Here is a 22893-nt window from a genome sequence, read left to right as displayed (position 1 = left end):
GGTGGCCGCCGACGCTCACCCAGCACGGCTGGAGCCGCGCTGCTTCATCTCACGTGGTTCGGAGGCCGCCGATGCATTCTCCACGCAGCTGGAACCACGCCGCTTCACCTCACTTGGTCCGGAGACCGCTGACACGTTCCTCTCATGGCAGGAGCCGCGCTACTACATTCTATGCAGCTAGGAAGCCGCCGACAGGCGTCCCCATGTGGCCCGGAGGCCACCAACCTTACCTTCAGTCTCCTCCCCCCCCCCCCCCCCCGAGGGAGAAGGCCTGCATCCCCAGGCTCTCCTGCGGCATGGAGCCGCCAGCAGTTCCACTCTCCGCGGCAGAGAAGCCGCCTACCATCCCGGGGCCTACTTGAGGCCTAGTTCCTGCTCCTGCAGTCTTCCTCGCAGCATGGATGCTTTCCAGGGTCCTGCCTCTTCCTCCTAAGGGGCGAGGCCACGTCATTACTTCCTTGCCTTCGCAAGGAGCCAGTCCTCCTTAGGACTTCTCTGCAATCCAGCTTCTCGTTGGCACTCTGTTCCATGTTCTTCGTTGAAATTCCATGTCTTCGTCTTCGTCTTTGCATGGTCTCTCGTCGGATCCCTCATCTCGTCAAGTTCCTGATGTCTTCTCAAGTCTTTAACCTTCTAAACCCTCCTATTTCTCTGATTATTGTGGATATTAAAATTCTGGCTGCAGTTCTAGCCAACAGACTGAATAATGTTCTCCCTCAGCTAATTAGGACTGATCAGATGGGATTTGTAAAGGGAAGGCAAGGAGTGAAGAATGTCTGCCAGCTAATTGCCATGTTGAGTCAAACTTCAACCGCTGAGTTGGTTGTCCTTAGCTTAGATGCGGAAAAGGCATTGACTTGCTCTCGTTGGAATACATGGTTTGGGTGCTAATCCAATATGGCTTTGCCGGTAAGATCCTGGGGTGGCCAGGAGTTATGTATAGCAACCCTAGTACCCTCATCTTACAGAACCATTTGCCTTACAATGTGGAGTCCGTCAGGGGTGTCCTCTCTTGCCTCTGTTTGTCTTGGCAATAGAACCGCTAGCGATACGGCTGTGATGAGATGAGTGATTCAAGGGCCTCTGTATAGGCGAACAACTTCTTAAACTTGCTATGTTCACAGATGATATCCTTCGGTTTGTAGATCAACCTTGGAGGAGCATACCTGTCATTATACATATTTTTCTCAATTTCAACAGATTGCAGCCTGAAAATTAACTTCTCAAAGTCTGAGGCATTCGCGTTTGACCCATGGCTGATGGAAACCTGGGTGGGTCCTTTTCCTCTTGCTTGGGCATCAAATAAAATTAAAATTTCCTAGCGTGTAGCAGATGGACTCAAAACAAGTGGGTGTAGTGTGCTCGTGCTAGCAGTTGGAGACGCATCTGACGTCAGCACGGGGTACATATACCACCACAGGAGGTGCAGCAACTCAGTAATTTCCGTCTCCAAAGCAGTTTGGAGCTACCTCACGCTCACTGAGCGTTTTTCCAAATTCTAACGACTAAATTCATAGAAGAAGCCTACCTGAAGACGAGCCCCGCACTCCTGCGGTGACACCATTCGGTCCCTCCCCCAGTTGAGTTTCCCGAGGTGATTTCTATGGTCCCTCGGAGATAAGAGCCTCGGTCCGGTGGCCGACTCGCGGCAGGGACCTAGCCCCCGAGTGAGAAGGGCTCGGGCGCGGCATAGAGGCAGCCTCGGTCCCGGTGAGGACTTGGCCCCCGAGCGAGACGAGTTCGGGCGCGGCCTAGAGGCAGCGGGTGCACTTCCTTGAGCGCGGCGGTGATGGTAATCACCCTCTCCCCCCGCAGCCGGAGACCGCCCAGGTCGCAGCCGGGAAGCGCCGAAGACAAGGTAAGGTGTTCATCTTTACTTGCTGGTCTCCGAGGAAGCGAGGATTAGCGGGGTCTGCATACATGGCAGCCCGCCAAGGAGGTCACCATTTTGCCTGCCTGCTCGCCGCCGCCATCTGCCCTGATTCATCGCTTCGCTGTAGCGCTCAGGCCAGACTGAGCGCATAGGCGACGGGCGTATATATTGGGCGCCCGAAAATACTTGGGCGCATATTTGATAGAGGCGTACATTGAAGTCATCTTGATTCATGTTGATAGGCACACGTTGCTAACACTGATAAGCGCACGGTGCTGAGCGCACGCTGATAGGCGCAAGTTGATAAGCGCACGCTGATGGGCGCACATTGCTAAGCGCACGCTGATGGGCGCGCGTTGCTAAGCGCACGCTGATAGGCGCCCGTTCATAGGCGCCCGTTCATAGGCGCCCGCTGATAAGCGCACGTTCATAGGCGCATGTTGATAAGCGCACGTTCATAGGCGCATGTTGATAAGAGCCCGTTGATAGGTGCACGTTCATAGGCGCATGTTGATAAGCGCCCGCTGATAAGCGCACGTTCCTAGGCGCATGTTGATTGGCGCAAGCGGACAGGCGCACGTGGATAAGCGCATATTAGTAGACGCACAGCTTTCGCGCATACTACAAGGCGCATACTCCAGCTGGGAGGAAATAACAGACGAGATGGAGCGTAAGAGAGCCCATGCGTCCGCAGAGCCGGCACCTCCAGAATCAGGCATAAGAGCTCTAAGCCTCTGCTCAGCATGCAACCTCAGAGCCACACTGAGCGAGGATGCAGACTCCCTATGTGCCCAATGTGAGGAGGCCCTGGGAGTTCCAGGCCAGGACCGGTCCCAGCCCAGCGTAATTGCCAGTTCCTCAGGGAACACCCCGGACTTAGCAGGCCGCGGTGAGCAGCCAGGGAACCCGAGAGAACTGGTGCCCCCTGGGTGGAATTATTCAAGGGGATTCACGCCTTTGTCAAAATGCAGTCTGATCCCCGAATGGGTCCATACGTACCAGATGACTCGGCCCCTGGACCCTCAAGGCCTAGGCACGGCCACTTGCCACCCGGAAGCCCCACTTATGGGAGTTCAGATTGCTCTGAGGAAGATGATGAGCCCCCCGAGGAGGGAGAACTTCCCTCAGGGATAGAACCATATCGGACCATGAGCGCTTCTTTCCGAAAGAGGATCTCCCAGGCCTGGTCTCTCAATGTCTGTCGGAACTGGCTATCCTGGGCCAGGACACCCCGGGGGAACCTAGAATGAACCCCCTGCTAGAGGGCCTGCGCCAAACAGCTCACCATTTTCCCCTCCTACAAGCAGCACAGCAGCTAATCGATCTGGAATGGAATGCGCCGGAGGCCTCATTCAAAGGGGGTCGGGCCTTGTCTGGCATGTACCCCCTGGACCCGGCGACCAAGGAGCTGCTGGCGTGCCCCAAGGTAGACTCCATAGTTAGCGCAATTGTGAAGCGCACCACCATTCCGGTGGAGGGGGGAGCGGCCCTCAAGGATGCACATGACAGGCACATGGACGCCATTCTGAAACAAGCTTTTGAGGTAGCAGCCATGTCCCTACGAATTGCGACCTGCTGCACCGTGGTGACGAGTTCCTGTTTATCACAGGCTAGGAACAACACCCCGGGAGAAGAAATGGAATCGGCTCTCTCGTTTCTCACTGACGCAGCCTCCGACCTAGTCCGTACAGCAGCCAAGGGAGTGTCATCTTCAGTGGCAGCCAGGAGACAGCTCTGGCTACGTAATTGGTCGGCCGACTCTTCCTCCAAGACACGCCTCACAAGAATGCCCTTTAAGGGATCCCTCCTGTTCGGCAGCGATCTCGAGAAACTGGCTAATAGATGGGGCGCCTCTCCATTACCCCGTTTACCAGAAGACAGGTCAAGGAGGAGCCAGCGTCCTTTTCCTAGGCCATCCAGAGGTAGAAACTCTCAGCGCTTCAACCCTTACAGGGCTCGCTACCAAGCACCTCGTTCTCAGGCCAGGAACCAGTCCTTTTAGACTAAGCACAACAAGAGGAGAACCGGCTCGGGTTCGGGTCCCGGCCGCACCCCACAATGAGAATCAGCCAACCCATGTGAGGGTAGAAGCCATAGGGGGCAGGCTATCCCTCTTCTACCGCAGGTGGGTCGAGATCACCTCGGACCAGTTGGTCCTCGCCATCATCCGAGAAGGGTACTACCTGGACTTTCTTCGGCTCCCGCCAGACAAGTTTGTGGAATCTCCTTGTCCACCCCTCAAGAAGGCGGCACTGGAGTTACCTTGCGGAGACTCCTGTCCCTAAAAGCCATAATCCCAGTGCCTGCTTGGGAGATAAATTCTGGGCATTATTCCATTTATTTCATAGTACCCAAGAAAGAGGGCACTTTCAGGCCCGTCCTGGACCTCAAGTCAGTCAACCGACACCTATGGGTCCCCAGCTTTCGCATGGAAACTCTGCGGTCAGTCAAAAGTGCAATACAGCCAGGGGAGTTTCTCACATCCCTGGACCTGTCAGAAGCCTACTTGCATATCCCAATCCATCGGGATCACTAGCGCTACTTACGCTTCAAGGTCCTGAACCAACACTTCCAGTTCCGAGCTTTACCCTTCGGGTTAGCCACCGCGCCGCAGACCTTTACCAAGGTCATAGTAGTAGTGGCGGCGTCACTCAGGAAGGAAGGAATTCTCGTCCATCCCTACCTGGACGATTGGCTGATCAGGGCAAAGTCACCGGAGGAGAGCCACCAGGCAACCATCAGAGTTATAGCTCTTCTGGAAAGCCTAGGATGGGTAGTCAACACAAACAAGAGTTCCCTACAGCCTTCTCAGTTGCTGGAATACCTAGGAGTCCGATTCGACACCCAGGAAGACAAGGTCAGTCTGACCTCCAAGAGGAGATCAAAGCTCCGGAATCGTCTGCAGGCCCTGCTGAGCGCCACCCGGCCCACAGCTTGGGATTACCTACAGGTCCTCGGCCTCATGGCATCCACTCTGGAGGTGATACCATGGATGCGGGCTCATATGAGACCATTGCAACGCGCCCTCCTATCTCGGTGGAGCCCACGATCACAGAACTACACCGTACACCTACCTCTACCAGCCAGAGTGCGGAATCAGCTACGGTGGTGGTTGCAGCCCGGCCACATGAGCCGGGGGTCAAGAATGTCCTCCCCAACCTGGACCCTGCTCACTACAGATGCCAGCCTGAATGGATGGGGAGCACACTGCGAAGAACTCACCGCCCAAGGGCGGTGGAACAAAGAAGAGTCGGGGTGGAACATCAACCGACTAGAGGCACGGGCAGTCAGGCTAGCGTGCCTGCGATTTGCCCACAGACTTCGAAACAGAGCGGTCAGGGTGATGTCGGACAACACTACCACGGTGGCATACATCAACCGACAGGGCAGAACCAGAAGCCGACAGGTATCCTTAGAAATGACACCCCTGATGGCTTGGGTGGAGGCGAATCTCCAGGACATCTCCGCCGTCCACATCGCTGGGAAGGACAACACCACGGCAGACTTCCTCAGCAGAGAAAGCCTAAACCTGGGGGAGTGGCAGCTGTTGCCCACAGCTTTCCAGATGATCGTGGATCAGTGGGGGACTCCGGGCATGGACCTACTAGCGGACAGGTCCAACGCTCAAGTACCCAGGTACTTCAGTCACAGACAAGATCCTCCCTCCCATGGGATCGACGCTCTGGTACAGCCATGGCCTCAGGGGATCCTGCTATATGCTTTTCCTCCATGGCCCCTGCTGGGCGCCATTATACACAAGACTCAGCGGCACAGAGGCCTAGTTCTTCTAGTGGCCCCGGACTGGCCAAGAAGACCCTGGTACGCAGACATGAGAAGACTGCTGGTAGGGAATCCACTACCCCTGCCTCCACACAGGGACCTGCTGAGGCAAGGTCCCATCCTCCACGAGGATCCAGCTCAATTCTCTCTTACGGTCTGGCCATTGAGAGGGCTCGACTGAAGAAAAGGGGATACTCGGGGCCGGTAATAGATACAACTAAAACTGAACCAACTAAAATTATGCCTAAACATGAACAAGACTGAATGTATCCTGATAAAAAGAAACAATCTAGAAAAATTATTACAAATTACCCACATCACAATTGACAACATCAACATCCAACTGAAGAACACAGTAAGAGACCTTGGTATTTGGATTGACAATGAACTGAACCTCAAATCATGCATAGCTACAAAAACAAGGGAAGGTTTCCACAAACTTCACATACTCAAACATCTCAAACCCTTACTGTATCCTCATGATTTTAGAACTGTTCTTCAATCACTCATATTGGGGCGGATTTTCAGAGCCCTGCTCGCGTAAATCCGCCCAAAACCGGGCGGATTTACGCGAGCAGGGCCCTGCGCGCCGGGAAGCCTATTTTACATAGGCCTCCCGGCGCGCGCAGAGCCCCGGGACTCGCGTAAGTCCCGGGGTTCTCGGAGGGGGGCGTGTCGGGGGGCGGGCCCGGTCGTCGCGGCGTTCCGGGGGCGTGTCGGCAGCGTTTTGGGGGCGGGTACGGGGGCGTGGCTATGGCCCGGGGGCGTGGCCGCGCCCTCCGTACCCGCCCCCAGGTCGCGGCCCGGCGCGCAGCAGGGCCGCTGGCGCGCGGGGATTTACGTCTCCCTCCGGGAGGCGTAAATCCCCCGACAAAGGTAAGGGGGGGGTGTAGACAGGGCCGGGTGGGTGGGTTAGGTAGGGGAAGGGAGGGTAAGGTGAGGGGAGGGCAAAGGAAAGTTCCCTCCGAGGCCGCTCCGATTTCGGAGCGGCCTTGGAGGGAACGGGGGGAGGCAGCGCGGCTCGGCGCGCGCAGGCTATACAAAATCGATAGCCTTGCGCGCGCCGATCCAGGATTTTAGTGGATACGCGCGGCTCCGCGCGTATCTACTAAAATCCAGTGTACTTTTGTTTGCGCCTGGAGCGCAAACAAAAGTAGGCTGTTCGCGCTCGTCTGAAAATCTACCCCTTTCTCATGCATTGATTACTGCAGCGCATTATTCATTGGACTCCCAAAATCCACACTGAAGCCCCTACAATTACTGCAAAATGCTGCAGCACGTGTCCTCACTGGAAAAAAGAAATTCGATCATATCACTCCAACACTGATGAATCTACATTGGCAACCCATCACTCAAAGAATCAAATATAAAATCATTATCTATACTCCACAATGAAATCTACAATGATAACGCTTCACTTGATCACATGATTAAACTTTTCAGACCACCAAGATCTACTCGAATCTCCAACAAATTGCAACTAATCATACCCCCACTCTCTGATGCAAAACTTACCAATACCAGGAATCGAGCATTCTCTATAGCAGGACCAAAAGAATGGAACTCCTTACCATCACATTTAAGCTCTATTAGAGACCACAAATCCTTCAAAAAAGAAATCAAAACTTGGCTTTTTAGACAATCATTCACTACCTAATCAGGATCTACACTCTCGGCTCATTGAATTCATCCCCATGTATGAACATTAAGCCTCTCTCCTTCCTTCAAATCCACCTAACTACTCCCCCTTTCAATTCCAACCCCTCTTTTTTTTCTCCACTTTACCTCACCTTCTCCTCCTTTCACCCACCCAGCCTTTACTTTATCTTTTGCCCTCACACTCCCCTTCAATCCTAATCTGATTCTTGTGCCCACTATAACTAAATTCTCCCACTATTTGTCAACAAGCTCAACTTATGATGCTCCCTATAATTTTGTACCTCTCTATACTAATCTGCAATCACTGAAAGATCAATTATGATTATAATGTTGAATGTTTATGTTAATCCTGTTTAATTGTTTATTGGTTAGGTTTGATATGTGATAAAAAAAAAAAACAAAAAACGTTTACATGTATGAAGTTTGTTCAACTGTAAACCGGAGTGAAGGCTTTCTGCTATACTTCGGTATAGAAAAGAATATAAATAAAATAAATAAATAAATACACTCCTCCGAGCACGCAAGTTCTCCACATCACTAACATATATAAGGATCTAGAGAGTATTTGAAGCCTGGTGCGACACTCACAGCACCAATCCACATGCTGCTAAAATCCCTATCATTTTGGATTTCCTGCAAGATGGACTTCAGAAGGGTCTGTCCCTCAATTCCATCAAGGTTCAGGTGGCAGCGCTATCCTGCTACGGTCCCAGGAGTGACGGCAACAGCATTGCCACACACCCAGACGTTTCACGTTTCCTGAAAGGAGTCAAACACATTCGCCCGCCACTGAAGTGGCCAGTGCCCCTGGGGAACCTGAACTTAGTTTTGGAATTTCTAGCGGGTCCCGCCTTCAGACCCCTTCGAGGGCTGTCCCTCTGTTTGTTAACCTTGAAGATGGTGTTCCTGCTGGCCGTATGCTCAGCGCGCCGCATCTCAGAGCTACAAGCGCTGTCCTGCCGTGATCCGTTTCTCAGAATCACTCCAGGGGCTATCCATCTTCGCACGGTTCCTTCCTTCTTACCCAAAGTAGTCTCACACTTCCACCTCAACCAAACCATATCCTTGCCAACCACGGAAGGTTTGAAGAAGTCGGAAGAAGTCGAATACTGCGCCATCTCGACATCGGCAGGCTGCTGTCCAGGTACCTGGAAATGTCAGAAGCAGTACGAAAGACGGACCACCTGTTCGTCCTTCACAGCGGGAAAAAGCAAGGGGAAGCAGCCTCACGGGCAACCATCGCCCGCTGGATCAAAGAAGTTATCAAGGCGGCCTACGTAGAAGCGGGAAAACCACCACCTCTACGGGTCAAGGCTCACTCTACCAGAGCGCAGGCGGCCTCCTGGGCAGAAACTAGGATGCTGTCGCCAGCAGAGATATGTAAAGCAGCAACGTGGTCCTCCCCCCATACCTTCTCCAGATTCTACCGTCTGGACGTCCAGGCCAGGGAGGACACATCATTTGCGAGGGCAATCCTAAACGGACCTCGGGCAGCCTCCCACCCAGTCCGGGAGTAGCTTTTGTATATCCCACTTGTTTAGAGTCCATCTGCTACACGCTAGGAAATGTAGAGATTACTTACCTGATAATCTCGTTTTCCTTAGTGTATGCAGATGGACTCAGCATCCCGCCCGGCTGCCGGTATACATGGGGATTCACCGACTCACGGTAAGCTATGTTTCCTTATATAGGGCCTCCACCCTGCCGGGTGTCGACTCCTTCCGGTTGAGAACACTGGCGGTCTCAAGTTACTATCAATCGGTCAGGGTAATCCTGTTCATTTAATTGATCGGTCAGTCACACATATATCCATAAAACATTTGCAAGGAAGATTACTGAGTTGCTGCACTTCCTGTGGGGGTATATGTACCCCGTGCTGACGTCAGATCCGTCTCCAACTGCTAGCACGAGCACACTATACCCATTTGTTTTGAGTCCATCTGCATACACTAAGGAAAACGAGATTATCAGGTAAGTAATCTCTACATTAAGTATCTGGGAATGTGGATCCCTAGGGATTTAGGCTCCTTGTATGAGCTGAACATCAAGAATGTTATTGTACACATACAGTCACAACTGAAAGTGAGGCAATCCTTTCCTCTATTGCTCTTTGGTAGATGTGTGCTCCTAAAGATGTTGATCACCCCAAAGATACTATACAAGCTGCAAATGCTACTGTGCTGGCTCACAGTAAGGGATCTAAATAAGTTGCGTTCCTCTTTTCTATCTTTCCTCTGGAATAGTAAAAGAGTGCGGATAAGTGATACTAAACTTGAGTGCTCCAAAGAGGCGGGTGGTCTAGATCTTCCCGATTTGCGATTATATAACGCAGCCTGTCAATTGCGATTTGTAGGTGAATGGATTATTTATTTATTTATTTATTTAACTTTTTTTTCAATACCGTCGTTAAGTTAAATACCATCACAACGGTTTACAGAAGGGCACGATAAAGAGAAATATGGGTGGTATAGATTACAAATTACTCGTATGCCATCATAGTACGGTAACAATTTAAAATAATAAACTAGGTGAGTAAATTAAACCTGATTGTTAGGAACAAATTAGGCAGTTTGATTTTAACATTAATATGCTTATGTAGGTTACTAAAAACGTCTAGCTTGGTGCGTCCTTATCGCTCAACTATTTTTCTCCTTTTCTTTATCTTTATAAAATGCTTGTTTAAAAAGCCAGGTTTTCAGATTAGTTTTGAATAATTTCAGATTTGTCTGTAGTCTTATTTCGAGTGGCATGGCATTCCAGAGTACAGGACCAGCCAGTGACAGTGCTCTTTCCCTTACTTGTGTGAGATGTGCTGATTTGACAGAGGGGACAGTTAGTAGAGCTTTATTTGCAGATCTCAGGTTTCTTTGTGGTACATGCACGCGCAGTGCTGTGTTAAGCCAGTCGGCTTTATCATCGTGGATTAGTTTATGGATTATACAAAGTGCTTTATATTGTATTCTTTGTTCAATTGGAAGTCAGTGGAGTTTAGCAAGTGTTCCTCTAATGTGGTCACTCTTTTTTTTTGCCTGTCAAAACTCTGGCAGCGGAATTTTGCAATATTTGCAGAGGCCGAATTGTAGATTGAGGTAGTCCTAACAGCAGGGAGTTACAATAATCTATGCTAGCGAATATCATTGCTTGTAGAACTGTGCGAAAATTGTTAATCGTTAATAGAGGTTTTAGTCTTCTTAGGATCATTAGTTTTGCATAACCTTCTTTTATTTTCTGTGAGATTTATTTATTTATTTATTTATTTAAGGTTTTTATATACCGGCATTCATGAAACAATCACATCATGCTTGTTTACAAATAAACAGGGGTGCAATAAATACATCAAAACAGAAATAACGTATCGAAGAAAGCAGTTACAATTAACAAGGACTGTTGAACTGGGATCAGAGGAAATAAAGATAGTTTAGCAGAGACTAAATTATATACAAGGAGATGAGGTACGGCTGCTGTGTTGGATATGTTGATGGCGAGGTGCATTAATTTAAATCTGGGAAAGCTTGCATAAACAGCCAAGTCTTGAGTCTTTTTCTAAAGGTTAGGAGGCAGGGCTCCTGTCTGAGATCGGGAGGGATGGAGTTCCATAACGGTGGGCCAGCTGTGGAGAGGGCTCGATCTCTTAAGGTATTGTTGTTTCATGTTTAGCTCAGGGTCAATTATTACTCCTAGATCCCTAACTTTTGTTGCTAACTCGGAGGTTTGAATATTTTTGATTGTGAATATTGGTTGTGTGTGGTGAGTGTTTTTACGTTCAAGATGTAAGAATTCAGTTTTGTCAATGTTTATAACAAATTCCATCTGGTTTAGGAGCTGTTTGATTATTTCTAGGTACATATTGGCTAGTTTCATTGTTTCTTCAATGGTGTTTGGAATGGGTAACAGTAATTGTATATCATTTGCATAAATGTAATGTAAGATTCCCAATCCTGCTAGTAAGTGACATACTGGGAGGAGGTAGATGTTAAACAGTGTTGCAGATAGGGCTGATCCCTGTGGGACACCAGTTAGCAGTTTGACTTTGTCTGAAAGTGCATTTTTGATTTGTACCTGAAAACATCTATTGTTTAGGTATGACTCGAACCATTTTAGTGTTTTGTTAGTGAGTCCTATTTCTTTCAGTCTATTGATTAGTATTCTGTGATTTACAGTGTCAAATGCTGCAGAGAGATCTAATAGAACCAGAATGTAGTGTGTTCCTGTATCGAATCCTCTTAAGATATTGTCTGATAGAGCTAATAGCAATGTTTCTGTACTGTAATGTTTGCAGAATCCATGTTGTGCTGGATAGTATGTTGTTATTTTCAAGGTGGTTAGATAGTTGTTTTTGAACTGATTTTTCGATTAGTTTGGCTATTAGGGGTAAGTTGGAGACTGGTCTGTAGTTGCTAAGATTTAAGGGGTCAAGGTTCTTTTTCTTAATAATTGGCTTGATTATGGCTCCTTTCAAGGTATCCGGCATTACTCCTTCGTCTAGTGAGAGGTTGATGATTTTAGTTAAGGTTGGGGTTATTGTATCGGCTATTTTTTTAAGTTCTGTAATGGGTATGGTGTCGCTTTTGTGGGTAGCAAGGTTTAATTGCCTAATCATTTTTTCTACTTCAGGGTGTGATACCTCCTCAAATTCAGCCCAGATACTGACGTCTCTAGTGGGCATCCTAATCTCTTGTTTTGTAGTTACAGGGATATTTTTCCTTAAATTCTCAATTTTGTCTTTAAAGAATTTGGGCTACATCATTGCATTGATTTTCTTGTAGGGTTAGATGAACATAAGAACATAAGAAATTGCCATGCTGGGTCAGACCAAGGGTCCATCAAGCCCAGCATCCTGTTTCCAACAGAGGCCAAAACCAGGCCACAAGAACCTGGCAATTACCCAAACACTAAGAGGATCCCATGCTACTGATGCAATTAATAGCAGTGGCTATTCCCTAAGTAAAATTGATTAATAGCCATTAAAGGACTTCTCCTCCAAGAACTTATCCAAACCTTTTTTGAACCCAGCTACACTAACTGCACTAACCACATCCTCTGGCAACAAATTCCAGAGCTTTGTTGTGCGTTGAGTGAAAAAGAATTTTCTCCGATTAGTCTTAAATGTGCTACTTGCTAACTTCATGGAATGCCCCCTAGTCCTTCTATTATTCGAAAGTGAAAACAACCGAGTCACATCTACTCGTTCAAGACCTCTCATGATCTTAAACACCTCTATCATATCCCCCCTCAGCCGTCTCTCTTCTCCAAGCTGAACAGCCCTAATCTCTTCAGCCTATCCTCATAGGGAAGCTGTTCCATCCCCTTTATCATTTTGGTTGCCCTTCTCTGTACCTTCTCCATCGCAACTATATCTTTTTTGAGATGCGGCGACCAGAATTGTACACAGTATTCAAGGTGTGGTCTCACCATGGAGCGATATAGAGGCATTATGACATTTTCCGTTCTATTAACCATTCCCTTCCTAATAATTCCTAACATTCTATTTGCTTTTTTGACTGCTGCAGCACACTGAGCTGACGATTTTAAAGTATTATCCACTATGATGCCTAGATCCTTTTCCTGGGTGGTAGCTCCTAATATGGAACCTAACATCGTGTAACTACAGCAAGGGTTATTTTTCCCTATATGCAACACCTTGCACTTGTCCACATTAAATTTCATCTGCCATTTGGATGCCCAATCTTCAAGTCTTGCAAGGTCCTCCTGCAAAGTATCACAGTCTGCTTGTGATTTAACTACTCTAAATAATTTTGTATCATCTGCAAATTTGATAACCTCACTCGTCGTATTCCTTTCCAGATCATTTATATATATATTGAAAGGCACCGGTCCAAGTACAGATTCCACTGTTTACCCTTTTCCACTGAGAAAATTGACCATTTAATCCTACTCTCTGTTTCCTGTCTTTTAACCAGTTTGTAATCCACGAAAGGGCATCTCCTCCTATCCCATGACTTTTTAGTTTACGTAGAAGCCTCTCATGAGGGACTTTGTCAAACGCCTTCTGAAAATCCAAATACACTACATCTACCGGTTCACCTTTATCCACATGTTTATTAACCCCTTCAAAAAAATGAAGCAGATTTGTTAGGCAAGACTTCCCTTGGGTAAATCCATGTTGACTATGTTCCATTAAATCATGTCTTTCTATATGTTTTACAATTTTGTTCTTGAGAAGTGTTTCCACTATTTTTCCTGGCACTGAAGTCAGGCTCACTGGTCTATAGTTACCTGGATCGCCCCTGGAGCCTTTTTTAAATATTGGGGTTACATTGGCTACCCTCCAGTCTTCAGGTACAATGGATGATTTTAATGATAGGTTATAAATTTTAACTAATAGATCAGAAATTTCATTTTTGAGTTCCTTCAGAACCCTAGGATGCATACCATCCGGTCCAGGTGATTTGCTACTCTTTAGTTTGTCAATCTGGCCTACTACATCTTCCAGGTTCACAGTGATTTCGTTCAGTTTGTCTGACTCATCACCCCTGAAAACCATCTCTGGAACTGGTATCTCCCCAACATCCTCATTTGTAAACACGGAGGCAAAGAATTCATTTAGTCTTTCTGCAATGGCCTTATCTTCCCTAAGAGCCCCTTTAACCCCTCTGTCATATAATGGTCCAACCGACTCCCTCACAGGTTTCTTGCTTTGGATATATTTAAAAAAGTTTTTATTATGAGTTTTTGCCTCTATGGCTAATTTCATTTCAAATTCTCTCTTCGCCTGTCTTATCAATGTTTTACACTTAGCTTGACAATGCTTATGTTTTATCCTATTTTCTTCAGATGGATCCTTCTTCCAGTTTTTGAAGGATGTTTTTTTGGCTAAAATAGCCTCTTTCACCTCACCTTTTAACCATGACGGTAATCGTTTTTCCTTCCTTCCACCTTTCTTAATGCGTGGAATACATATGGACTGCGCCTCTAGGATTGTATTTTTAAACAATGTCCATGCCTGTTGAACACTTTTAACCTTTGCAGCTGCACCTTTCAGTTTTTTTCTAACTATTTTTCTCATTTTATCAAAGTTTCCCTTTTTAAAATTTAGTGTTAGAGCTGCAGATTTACTTATTGTCCCCCTTCCAGTTATTAGTTTAAATTTGATCATGTTATGATCACTGTTGCCAAGTGGCCCCACCACCGTTACTTCTCTCACCAAATCTTGCGTTCCACCAAGAATTAAATCTAAAATAGCTCCCTCTCTTGTTGGTTCCTGAACCAATTGCTCCATGAAGCAATCATTTATTACAGCCAGGAACTTTATGTCTCTAGCAAGTCCTGATGTTACATTTACCCAGTCAATATTGGGGTAATTGAAATCTCCCATTATTATTGCACTGCCAAATTGGTTTGCTTCCCTGATTTTTCTTAGCATTTCATCATCTGTCTGACCATTTTGTCCAGGTGGACGGTAGTATACTCCTATCACTATACTCTTACCCAACACGCATGGGATTTCTACCCATATAGATTCTACTGAGCATTTAGTCTCTTGTATGATCTTTATCCTGTTGGACTCTATACCCTCCCGGACATAAAGTGCCACACCCCCACCAAGTTGATCCTCCCTATCATTGCGATATAATTTGTACCCTGATATAGCACTGTCCCATTGGTTATCCTCCTTCCACCAAGTCTCTGTAATGCCAATTATATCAATCTCATCATTTGCTGCTATACACTCTAACTCTCCCATCTTACTACTTAGAATTCTGGCATTGGCATACAGACATTTCAAAGTATGTTTTTTGCTTGTTTTAACAACCTGCTTTTCAGTTGTTTGGGATAATTCGGAAATCATTAGCTTCGGTGATTTTTTACATATAGGTATATGAACTATGTTTGCATTAATTGATAGTGTTGTACATGTTAGGTTGTTTACTATATTAAATAGGGCATTGTTTGCAAATGTTTCTATTTTTGAGCTGTAGTATTTTTTTTTTTGGTGTATGCTAGATGTGTGCTAGATTCCCAGTCCTGGTAAATACTCCTGTTGTGAAGCGTGGTTACTGGCTAGCATGCTGGCTCCTAGGTCTCCACTGTATTTAATCCAGGCGTGGCCTGGGGAGCTACAAAAATTGGCATTCTCCAGGACTCTGGTGTATCCTTGTGTGCAGGCTTGGAGATGGCTGAGAAATAAATGGGGTTTGAGGGGATATCAGTCCCTGCTATTGGGTGACTCGGGTTTTTTTTCCAGGTGTGGAGTATGCCTCTACTTTTCAGGGTTGGGCTAAACTGGGAGTTAAGTTTATCCTGCACTCATATGAGGAGAATAAGCCAGATGTAGTGTCTTTTACTATGTTGGGCCAAACTTTCAAGATTCCGCCTTGACAATTTTTTGCTTATCTCCAAGCCTGACATTACTTGAGTTCCTTTAAATGGGAGGCTGATTCCTTCCTATTGGAAGTTACCTTTGCTGATGTTTTTCAGGTCACAGCAATCACGAGAAACTCTATTGCTGGTTGGCATAAAATGTCTAAGAAGAGAATGTAGGCCCAACTTTTGGAACCTCTTGCTACCTATTGGTTCTCCTCCTTAGGAGAAGCTATTTCAGCGGACTATTTGTCCGGATGTTTTAAAGCACTGTATTGCCACAACCTCGATTTAAGTTTGTGGGAATTCCAGTTTAAACTGCTGTACCATGCTTATCTTGATGACGTGAGGAGACATCCTATGGATATGGCTCCTACCCCACTGTGTTTTAAATGTGGAAAGGAGAATGGCTCCTTAATTCATCGCTTTCTATATTGTACAAGTCTGGATATGTTTTGGACTGCAGTGCCATCAGCAATTTGTCAGTGTACTGGGATAGTGGTTTAAAAAAGGCTGCATTCTCCTTTTCGGGGTGATAGAGGGGACGGTTAGTAAGTGTACACCATGAGATAGATTTGCATGACTAGCTTTGTTAACAGCAATTAGAAGTGTCCTGGCAATGTGGACAGAGGAAGCCCCACCCTCCACTGGATCTTGGCTCTAGCATATGGCTTTAACAATGCACATGGAATGGCTGGATGTCAAGTTGGGCAGAAGTAGGCCTGACGAGATATATTACGCAGCGTTGGTGACTTTTTTCCAGCTAGTGCCCTTGGATATTCAGAGGGGTCTGCAGAACACAGGGTATGAAGTTCATTGGAAGGGGCAGCCAGTGGTTCCCCAGTAGGGGGGTGGACATTGAGGTCTTAGGGGTACCTGCTTTGTTTCATGCCTGTTTCAAAGTTTCCGTCCCTGGGAATCAGGTCTCTAGTATGATACAGATAATAAGTGATTTTTTTTTTTACATCTGTAGCTAAAATATTTTTCCACTGCTACTTCATTAAGAAGCTGATTCACTATGCATTGCCCTGTGCTAACGTCAACATGAGTAACACAAACATTATTTATTGAATTGGTTCCACTGGAAATATTGAGCATTAACCCACATTAATGGTAGCGCAGATTACTGTGCTTTTGACAGTTGGCCTGTATGGGAGGCATTTTATAATGGCTGCATAAATTTTAGGCTGTTATGCACCCAACATATCAGTTTTCAAAATGGACTTACATGGATAAGTTCACTTTGAAAATTTTCCAGGCAAAACTACATGCATCCAATTATATTTGCTATTTAGTGTGCATAGGTTTTGCCAAGAGAATTTATGTGCATGCTTTGTAAAGTCAAAAAAATAAGCTGGTAAGTTCCAATTCCACTCAATCTCCACCCATGGAACACCTCTTCCCTATGTGCCTAAAAATATAATGCATACAAAGTGTATACACACAATTTTATGTGCGTATCAGGCACACAATTTTCTAAACAACCATTTTTGTGGGAAAACACTACTTTACTTGTAATAATTAATATTATTTTGTCAATTACTTTCCTGGAGCATGAGTAGTTCACCTGTTTCCATAATTTCTCTGTATGCTTTGAGCATATTAAGATATAAATGCATTGTTCAGGAAATCAGATTTAAACCATTATGTGAGGATCATTGTATAAAGGGAAAGCGGTAATGACCTGTTTTCTTCCATATGTCTAAAGGTGAGATAACTAGCATGAGAGATCTTCCTAATAAATAGGGACCTTCATTTTAATTTTAATTTTATTTCTCCTGGGAATGTATTAGTGTTTATTATAACAAACAAAAATGAGAGAAAATGGGGCCTCATTTTGCTGTTGCAGAATTTTATCTCACGAGAAAAATATTGCAGGCTTCAGTATTGCTATGCGCGCCGGCCGTGGCAGACCCGCGGCATGGCCCCCTCACCTCTTTCAAAGTGACCCAGCATCTGGTTCCTCTACTCTGGTGGCTGTGGGCTGCCGACTCTGCCCTCGGGCCGCCCCGGGGCCTCCGGCTCTGCTGCAGCTCCTGATGTTCCATGACGGGCCTCTCTGCATGGCCCGCGGAGAGACACAGTCCCGACCAGCGCTGCATCCATCCTTAGGTGCACGCGCGCACAGCTAGTCCTTAAATAAGGCCCGTGGTCGGAACCTGGCCGTGGCCCTGGATGATGACGTCGGCAGAGCACCGGTATATAAGCCCGGGCTCCGCTCTCTCAATTTGCCTTTGCAACAGGTCCCCTCGGTAATCGAGTTCTTGTTGCCTCTTCAGTTCCTGGTTCCCGATCCTGATTGCCTTCGTTCCTGTTTCCTTGTTCCTGATCCTTCACCTCTCCTTCGGATTGCGAACCTGGTTTGACCTCTGCATTGCCTGACTACTCCGTTGCCTCTCTCCAGTCCTGAACCTCTGCATTGCCTGACTACTCCAGCCCCGGACCTCTGCATTGCCTGACTACTCCGTTGCCTCTCTCCAGCCCTGGACCACTGCATTGCTTGACCACACCGTTGCTTCTCTCCAGCCCTGGACTTCTGCTTCGTCTGACCATCCTGTTGACTCTCTCCTCGTCTAGACCTCAGCCTTGCTTGCCACTGCTTCCAGACTGCCGCCACCCCTGATCCCAGCTTGCTTAAAGACGTCTCTTCAGCCTTTGTTCTGGATATGGTTCATTAAGGCTTCAGCCTGCTCTTGCTCGGGCGCCCTCTGTCAGACTGTGTTCCTATTGGTGTCCGGGTCTCCAGGACTCCGCCTCGTCTAGTACAGACTGATACCTACACTAGTTGCTGCCTCTGGGCTGACATCGATCGACCCATCGACGACCACTGACTGAGGCCAGCTAAGTCCAGCCGGCCCCGGCACCCAAAGGCTCAACTCGTAGGGAACGAGGGCTGGTATTGGTGAAGCGTCAGCTGGCCTCCGTCCATCAGCCCTCTCTGCCTGCCGACAGTGGGGACCTCTAGGATCCCTTCTACGGGTAGTGTCAACCCCACCTCAGCCCAAGGGTCCACCTCCGGCGCAACAGATTGCAAAGGCCATGGACTTGGTGGAGCCGCGTGCCCTCCAGGCTATTCCTGGCCTGGCCCTAAAGGTACAAGAACAGCAACAGTTTCTCAAGCCCCTGGCCTCTTGCCTCGAGCATCTGCATACACGGCTAGATGCCATGTCCAGCAACTCAGTTCCAGTAACGGCGTCCTCTCCACCACCGCCATTTAATTCCTCCTTCAGAGCCCTACTGGCCCTGTCAGCCCCGCCTAGTTTCAACGGTGACTCCAAACTGTGTAGAGGCTATATGCAGTTTGCTCTTCAACCCTCCATCTTTCAAGATGAATTAACCAAGGTCACCTTCATCTTGTCTCGTCTAGAAGGGAAGGCACTGGCGTGGGCTTCTCCCTTGTGGGAGCGATCGGACTCACTCTTCTGGGAACTGTCTCGGTTCGTGGCCATGTTCCGGCGAACCTTTGATGATCCTGGGCAGCATGCCATGGCAAGTACTAGTCTACTACAACTTCAACAAGGCGAAAAAAGCCTCTTCGCCTACACCACTGAATTCCGGACTTTAGCATCTGAATTCGCTTGGCAGGAGGACTGCCTGTGAGCTATCTACCTGGACAGACTCTACCCGCAACTAAAGAACTAGTTGGCAGCATGAGAGCTCCCTTCCTCTCTCTCTCGGATCTTATTGATCTAACAGGCTGAATTGACCATCATCTCCAAGAATGTCACCGGGAGAATCAGATGCCCAAGAAACCTTCTCTGGTCCGTTCCCACGTGCCACTTGCTACCAACCCTACTACTGGTAGGAATTCTGCTGTGGCCGAGACCGACGAACCAATGCAGTTGGGTCATGGGCGCCTGTCCCCGGAAGAGCGCCTCTGCAGAGGCAAACAGGACTGTGTTTGTACTGTGGGGCACCTGGCCATCATCTACAGACTTACCCGGTCCATTCGGGAAACCTCCCGGCCTAAGTTCAGTTGGGGTCCTGAACTTAGGTGCAACGTCCCCTGTCCTCTCATCTATCCGTGCCTATTACTATAGTCTGGGACAGTCGATCGTTTCCAGTCCTTGCTCTGGTGGATTCCGGAGCAGGTGGTAATTTTATCCTTAGAGACCTGGTTCAACTCCTGGGTATCAATAGCTATCCTCTTGAGACTTCCTTCTGCATTGCTTCAATCTATGGAGAACCATTACTCGGTCGAATCTCCTTAACCACAGAACCAGTTCAACTTCTTACTGGTGCTCTCCACTCCGAAGAAATTGAACTTTTGGTTCTAGAGAAGTCCATCCACCCGGTAGTTCTGGGCCTACCTTGGCTCCAACATCACTCTCCCCAATTCAATTGGGGGGTCTCTCCAGCTGATAGAATGGGGTTCCGCCTGTCACCAGACTTGTCTTCATAAAGTGGCGCCCCCAACAGTGATTCCTCTGGCGATCACTTCCTCAGGCATACCCGCTCCCTACGCAGATTTTGAAGACATGTTCTCGAAACAGAAGATGGACCTTCTACCGGAAATTTGATTGACTCATTGATCTTCTGCCTGGAACCACGCCCCCCCCCAGGGCGTACCTATCCTCTGTCGCTTCCTGAGACAAGGCAATGACGGAATACATCCGGGAGAATCTTGCGAAGGGATTCATTCGCCCCTCTACCTTCCCTGCTGGCGCAGGGTTCTTTTTCGTCACAAAAAAGAATGGATCTTTAATACCATGTATTGACTACCGCGGTCTGAATGCGATCACTCTCAAGGACAAGTACCTTCTGCCATTGATATCTGAATTATTTGATCGGCTACACGGAGCCTCTATCTTCACCAAGTTAGACTTACGTGTAGCCTATAACTTGGTGCGGATTCACCCTGATGATATCTGGAAGACTGCTTTCAACACCAGAGATGGACATTACGAATATTTAGTAATGCCCTTCGGCCTTTGTAGCACACCTGCAGTTTTCCAGCGAATGATTAATGAAATCTTCAGGGATCTCTTGTACATCAAAGTTGTGGCGTACCTGGATGACATTCTTATCTTCTCCAAGGACCTGGCCACCTACCACACCGATGTTCGTACATCGGTATGGTAGGTGGATTCAACGTCTTCGGGAAATCCATCTGTTCGTGAAATTTGACAAATACCTGTTTGAAAAATCCAGCTTGCCCTTTCTGGGGTACATAATCTCCCAACACAGATTCTTGATGGATCCTGTGAAACTAAAAGGAATCCAAGACTGGCCACAACCCGTGGGCCTGAAGGCACTTCAACGTTTTCTAGGATTCACGAATTACTACCGCCACTTTATACCGCACTACTCTACATTGGCGGCTCCTCTTACAGCTTTAACCCGCAAGGGTCAGGACACCCGAAACTGGACCTCGGAGGCTATTTCTGCCTTTCATCGCCTCAAAGAGGCTTTCTTAACTGGATCCTGTCTCCATCATCCGGACCCTAATCGCCCCTTCCTGGTTGAGGTAGATGCATCCGCAATTGGAGGAGGGGCAGTCCTAAACCTACGCTCTGCTTCCTGATCCATGGTCCTGTGTTACTTCTACTTGTGCAAATTCTATGCTGCAGAACAAAATTACAGCATTGGAGACCACGAGTTACTCACCATCAAGATGGCTTTGGAGGAATGGCGCCCATGGCCAGAGGGCGCCCAACATAAATTTACAGTGCTCACAGATCATAAAAACCTGGAACACTTGAGCCAAGCCCAATGTCTCAATGCCCGTCAAGCCGGATGGGCTCTGTTCTTTTCCAGATTAAACTTCAAGCTTCGCTACCGCCCGGCAGAGAAAAATCTCCAGGCAAATGCCCTATCATGTTCATTTGAACCTGAAGACAAACCCTATGAACCTGGTCATATTATTGACCCAGCCTGCATTTGTCTTTTGGCTACTCATCCTGTTCCTACTGGGAAAACTGTGGTGCCCCGTCGACTCCATGAAAGTCTTCTGGTGGGCACATGACTAAGTTTTCCAGTTACCCAGGGCGAGCACGAACCTTAGCGCTGTTTCAGCGGTTCTTCTGGTGGCCCACTATGGTCTCTGACGCTAAAGCATACATCGATTCCTGCAGTACCTGCACTCAACAGAAACCCCCGGTCGGGCGACCTTGGGGTTTACTCCAGCAACTCCCAGCTCCCGAAGAACCGAGGACACATCTTTCCACGGATTTCAGCGTAGGTTTGCCACTATCTAAAGGCCACACGGTCATATGGGTTACAACTGACAGATTCTCCAAAATGGCCCATTTTGTTCCACTACCAGGCCTACCATCTGCACCCGAATTGGCACGCCTGTTCTTTCAACACTTCTTCCGACTTCACAGCTTACCCAAGGACATTGTTTCTGACAGAGGTCCACAATTCATCACCAGATATTGGCGCGCCCTTTGTAAAAAGTTTGGCATTAACATCAGTGTAACAACATCATACCATCCTCAAGTCAATGGACAAGCCGAGCATACAAACCGCTCCTTGAAGTCCTTCCTCTGCGCATATATAAATGATCATCAGGACAATTGGTCGGAGCTTCTTGGGTGGAGTTCTCCCACAAATCCCACATTGCCGCTACTACAGGTACGTCGTCCTTTTCCATTGTTTACAGGAAACAACCGCGACCACTGCTGCCCATACCATTGTCAGTGCCTTCTCCTGCTGCGCAAGCTACTGCCGATGCCCTCAAGGCACTTCGTGACCAGACGAATCTTCACTTATGCCAAGCCACTTCCCAGGCCAAGAGATCTGCTGTCAGCCATCAACGCTCGGCTCCTGAGTTCCTTCCTGGCCAGAAAGTCTGGTTAAGCACCCGTTATATTCGACTCAAGATACCTTCTCAGAGGTTTGCACCAAGGTATATTGGACCCTTTCCAATTATTCGTCGTGCTGGACCGGTAACTTACCAACTCCAGCTGCCGCCTACAGTGGGAATCCACAATACATTTCACGTATCACTCCTAAAACCTGTGGCCCTATCCTGGCCTTCACGAAAGGCTCCTGCACCTCCTCTGCTGGTCGCGGAGACCGACACCACTTATAAGGTCCACGAAGTCCTTCATGTCCGCCGTAGGGGCCACTGGTGGGAATACCTCCTTTCCTGGGAGGGTTACGGCCCTGAAGAAAATTCATGGGAGCCAGCCTGTAACATCCTGGATAAGAAACTCCTCCTCCAGTTTCATCGTGCCCATCCGGGTAAACCCAGACCTCCAAGGGGGGGGCGTAGAGGGGGGTACTGTTATGTGCGCCGGCTGCAGCAGACCCAT

The 22893-nt window shown here is 47.8% G+C and overlaps 1 protein-coding gene across 5 annotated transcripts in view; it reads right to left on the bottom strand.

Moving 5' to 3' along the window:
* The window catches only part of LOC115097864, a 107479-nt gene that overhangs the window by 12421 nt on the left and 72165 nt on the right, over positions 1-22893 (bottom strand). The window lies entirely within an intron of this gene.

Source organism: Rhinatrema bivittatum, chromosome 1 (genome assembly GCF_901001135.1).
Source record: "Rhinatrema bivittatum chromosome 1, aRhiBiv1.1, whole genome shotgun sequence".
Taxonomy (NCBI): Eukaryota; Metazoa; Chordata; class Amphibia; order Gymnophiona; family Rhinatrematidae; genus Rhinatrema; species Rhinatrema bivittatum.
Note: the sequence above shows the minus strand (reverse complement) of the source record. Positions and strands in the feature narration are given on the sequence as shown.